This window comes from Canis lupus, chromosome 23 (genome assembly GCF_003254725.2).
Source record: "Canis lupus dingo isolate Sandy chromosome 23, ASM325472v2, whole genome shotgun sequence".
NCBI classification, from domain to species: domain Eukaryota; kingdom Metazoa; phylum Chordata; class Mammalia; order Carnivora; family Canidae; genus Canis; species Canis lupus.
In genome coordinates, this window is record NC_064265.1 from 42549988 (window position 1) to 42555245 (window position 5258).

At 45.2% G+C, this 5258-nt stretch overlaps 1 long non-coding RNA gene across 1 annotated transcript; it reads left to right on the plus strand.

The window, feature by feature from the left end:
- The first annotated feature begins 205 nt into the window (after positions 1 to 205).
- LOC112661105 (uncharacterized) lies at positions 206 to 5002 on the plus strand. The gene is made up of 3 exons (XR_003137431.3): positions 206 to 868; positions 3010 to 3186; positions 3896 to 5002. It is a non-coding gene; the product is annotated as an uncharacterized LOC112661105 (long non-coding RNA).
- The last annotated feature ends 256 nt before the right edge of the window (positions 5003 to 5258 follow it).

The following is a 5258-nucleotide window of genomic DNA, read 5'->3' on the forward strand; positions in this document are numbered from 1 at the left end:
CCCACCCTCTCCTCTTCCTCCTCCTCCTCCTCCTCCTCCCCCTCTTCCTCCTCTCCTTCCTTTCTTCTTCCTTTCTCTCTCTGCTTCATTTTCTCCCCGTTGTTCTCGGGGAACCGAAATAGGGTTGTGCTTCTGGTCCCTTCAAGCCCTTTCAAGCGTCTTCAACTTTGGCGGTGGCAGCAGCAGGTTGCGTTGCCATGGAGACGGTACTGTGTGGCGGAGGCCGGGGCGGCCGCAGCTCGAATCCCCCAAACAATGCCGCGCCAAGTGCAGGTTCCTCGCCCTTTTCCGTGCACTTTTTCCTTCTAATGGGGCTAGTGGCCTCAAATGGGCGCTGTATCTTGACACGACAACAATCCCTACCCCCTCGCTTGCCCCCCCCCCACCTCCTCCCCTGCTTTTCCTTCCTCCCTCCGGGTCTTTGATCTATTAAAAATCAAAAGAACAAAGTCACAGAGGAAAGTTGGGTTTTGTTGTGGCTGCCACGGCACAAAATGGGCCTCTTCAAACAGAGTGTGGTGGAAGCCACGTCCGACAATGCTGATCCAGGATTGGTTGTAACTACAGGTCAGACTGGACAGCTCTATACAAGAGAAGGCAAATCCAGGCCTGCCGAGGAGTGGCCAGATTCTCCATCCCAAATTGGCTGCGGGGCCTCCTGGGAGCCAGGGATGCCTCCAGTCAGGCTCCGAGTGCAAGATGAGGGACATCAGGGTCCCGGAAAGGCCTCCAGGTGAGGAGCCACGAGGACTTGGCGCTACGATATCTGCTCAATCTTAAGTCATCTTACAAAGCCCCCGTGTAGCATTGGACTCTGCCCAAATCTGGACACGCTTCGGCTTCCCCTACAGTGCTTGGCACACAGCAGGTGATCAATAAATAATCGCTGGTTGTCCCAGATGCTGGTGCACTGCCAAGCCCTCCACTAGGGGGCAGGAGAGGGGGTTAACCCTAAGGGAGGGAGGGGTTAACCCATATAAGAAACAATATCCTATTGCATACTTGTGATTTACTGAGAGTAAATCTTAAAAGTCCTCATTACAAGAAAAAAAAAAAATGTGTGACTTTGTGTGGTGACAGGTGGTAACTAGACTTATTGCAGTGATCATCTCACAGGGTATACAAATACCAAATCCTTCTGTTGTACACCTGAAACTATAATATATGTCAATTATGCCTCAATAAAAAACAAAGAAACAACCAACAAGCCACACTTTGCCATATAGTATGACTAGATGGTTGGAGGAAAATGCCAAACGATCTGTAAACAGACACTGAATTCAGGGGTCCCCCCCTACAAGTGACAGTAACATTAATATTATCATCGTTATAGTTATGAGTCATTTGCCAAAATTATTTCTGGTGAGACCGTCTCTGAGCCAAAACATACATGGGCCATTTTCCCAAAACCAAGGCCATTGTAAGATCATCAATCTTGGTTGAAGGTACTTGGAGGACCATTTCTTTAGATAATACATTCATCGCCCACAACTTAAATATAGTAGCAATTTTAACTGAACTGGTTACATCAAGTCTAATATGCAAACAACAGGCTTATAGATTGATTTTGTCCCATTGAGTTTTCTATTTTGATAGCAGAAAACACAGATTTGCATTACATTCATCTCAATTTCAAGCTAATAAATGGATTTTATAGACTTCAGAAATTTACTCGGTTTAGATTCAACCTTAAGTATCCAATTCCTTTGACAACCTCCGGCTTTTCCATATGAAAAAGCTCTAATTTGGGGATCCCTGGGTGGCTCAGCGGTTTGGTGTCTGCCTTTGGCCCAGGGCGAGATCCTGGAGTCCCAGGATCGAGTCCCACATCGAGTCCCACATTGGGCTCCCGGCATGGAGCCTGCTTCTCCCTCTGCCTGTGTCTCTGCCTCTCTGCCTCTCTCTCTCTCTCTCTCTCTCTCTCCATATATATATATATATATATATATATATCTTTTTTTAAAAAAGCTCCAATTTGATATAAAATTGGATAAAGGCTCCAATTTGAAAAAGGGAATAATATACAGAAATCTTAAGTGGAAGAAAGGAAAGAAGACCAACTTGAAACCTTTAAAATTTGACAACTGGATTGTCTGGGTACTGTGATGTCTATCCCAACATTTTTCAAGGAGCTGGTATGCTGATGATCTCTTGAAATATTTTAACAATGTCTATAACCTTTTTGGCTAGGAAAAAAATAACAGAAAACATGCTAGCAAATGGATATTTGACAAAATTATGTTTACTTTTTTAAAAACTGAGAGAAAAGCTAGGAATGAACATAATTTTAGCTTTTTAAAAAAGATTTTATTTATTTATTCATGAGAGACATACACAAAGAGAGAGAGACAGAGAGAGAGAGGCAGAGACTGGCAGAGGGAGAAGCAGGTTCCATGCAGGGAGCCCGACATGGGACTCGATCCCAGGTCTCCAGGATCAGGCCCTGGGCCGAAGGCGGCAATAAACTGCTGAGCCCTCCAGGCTGCCCCAAATTTTAGCTTTTTAATCTAATTCTTATTTTTAATAGCAAGATAATAAGAGAAACTGTTAATGCAATTATGTTTTTTTTCTAATGCATCTTAGCATGATTATTTGTAATGTGAGGAGAAAGGAGGGGAAAATTTGGGATATTGAACTGCTGCTATGAATTTGTAAACATGGAAATATTGTACACACTCTGTCTAAGACCTCAAAACTCTAATCCCTAGACCCAATCCTTCAAAAGCAGACTAGAAATTTCTGCCTTGGTCATTAAACCTAGAGAAAATGAGAATGAAAACTGCTGGCAAAATCAGCTGAGAGACAAAGGTATAGATATTCTTGGCCTAGGGAACCAGAATTTGAGATTTGTATTATCAAATAAACTCAAATATGAAATAAACTACAGTTTAGCATCATGACTGCTTATAGTATGTGTTCTCTAACTGCATATCACATAGACACACACAAGTTGAATTTGAAGGATTTCAATTTTTTTGTTTTCCCTCCTTTATACACATATCTTTGCAGTTCTAAATACATTAAGAAAACCACTTCCTAGACCACTGAAAAGGCATAACACGAACTGGCCAAAAGTTTCTGGGCTACTTTCCAGCCTTCAAGAAGGACTGAAGGGAGAAGTCTGTGAGGCCTCTTCACAAGCAGATGGAGAGGGAAAAGGAAGTCACCATGGTAACCACTACCCAGGTAGAAAAGGTGTTTCTGTAAGGCTGGAGCCCTCTGGTTCATTTAAAAGGAAGCCTAACCACAAAGGTAGTCAGCAAGCCCCCTAACACACACACACACACACACACACACACACACACACACACAAAGATTCATAAACAATAAACCTTACCCAGAGAGACCGACCAGCACTTTCAGTGACCCAAGGTTCAATTACTCCTAGTTCTAATCACCATTAGCTTCATTGAAAATGGTCAATGAGGGCTTAGGAAGACATGTCCTGGACACAACCTCTTATTTTTCTCCCTTCCTCTCATGAAAGTCCTCACCATGAAGAGGATTTGGCCATTTTCTGAGAAATTAATCACTCATCAGAACAAATGTACACTTCCAGAGTGTCATCTGGCTTGAGAAATTTTTAGGGCACCATTCCCATCCAGCCAGCATCATTCGGCTCTTGAACTTCTATGTTCTTTGGAACCCCTGCCCCGTCTCATAACTATACAACAAGAGCACTTCCTATTGCTGAGATATCATTTAAATTCCCTCAACATGTGGTCCCAGAACAGCAGCTTCAGTATCACCCAGAAACTTGTTAGAAATGCAAATTTTCAGGTCCTACCTCAAGTCTACTAAGTCAGAAACTCTGGGAGTGGGCCCAGCAATCTATGGTTTTATTTATTTATTTATTTATTTATTTATTTATTTATCTATTTATTTTTATTAACAGGCTCTGGGTGATTCTGAAGCTCGATCAGACTGAAAAACCACCAATTTAAGAACCCCAACCACCCACCTGCTGATGGAAATTGTATACTTAGAAGTCTGTGTTCTTGCAGTCTAGAGACAAACTGGAAAGGGAATCAAGGAAAAGCTGTCTGAAGCTGAGGACTCCTAGCACAGAAGTCCAATCAGAGGTTCTGCTCTGATCTGCTGCAGGTCCAGCCCCATCACTGAGGTGGCTGAGCCCTCAGGGGTGAAAAACCTGAAGGGAAATCAGCCAAGTTCCCTCCCTCAGAGAGAAGTCCAGAATGGGAGACAGGGAGATACTGACCCCCAGGTATAGAAGGAAGCAGTGGAGGGAGGAAGATGCTGGAGGTTAAGTCATTCAAAACAGAGAGGAGTTCAAATGCCACTGGACAAAAGGTAGTTTGAGGGGGTGGCTTGTGTGCATGAGTGAGAGTACGAGTGTGAGTGTGGAGTACGTGTGAGGAGTGTGACAGATGCGAATATTGTGGGTGTAAAAAATGGGGATATGCTAGGGGCCTGGGCAGAGCGTGGAGGATGAAGAGAGTGGCTGATGTGAAAGGTTGGGGGAGAGGCACAGGTGACAGAGGGCTGGGACAGGGTGCACAGGACACAAAGGGGCATGAGCTAAAGAGATGGGAGGTGGTAAGGGGTCTAAGAGAAGTGAGAGAAGTAATGAGGGTTGAGAAGATCTGAGGGGCTTGTGGGTTTGTGTGGGAGTAGCAGAGGGGGAAGGAGAGAAGGGGAGGAAGGGATAGGAAGGATTGAGAAGGAGGGAGAGGGGATTTGTGAAGGGCTGAAGGAGTCGGAAAGGGTGACAGGGTGGGAGGCATAGGGGAGATGGGAGAAGGCGAGTGGGGAGAGCAGAGCGGGTAAGGTGCACCCTGCTCCAACATCTCCCAAGCTGCAATGGAAAGGCCGGGAATAAGCATGAATAGTAATCAGGGACACCTGGGTGGCTCAGTGGTTGAGCGTCTGCCTTCAGCTCAGCACGGGATCCCGGGGTCCTGGGATCAAGTCTCACATCGGGATCCCCGCAGGGAGCCTGCTTCTCCCTCTGCCTGGGTCTCTGCCTCTCTCTCTCTTTCTCTCTCTCTCTCTCTCATGAATAAATAAATAAAATCTTTTAAAAAATGAATAGTGATCAGATAAATATGAGCGACAGAATCAGGAGCTGGGAAAACCTTACTCCTGGCCCCTTGCTCCCCCACCAGCCTGCTTTCAAATAAATCAGAGAATGAGACCCCAACCCTGCAAACACTCTGAGTACCTGCCACGCTGGCGCTCTCTGTGGGGATCGGCTTCTGCAAGTGACTGATTAACACTAGCGCTTGGCTACGCCCTCT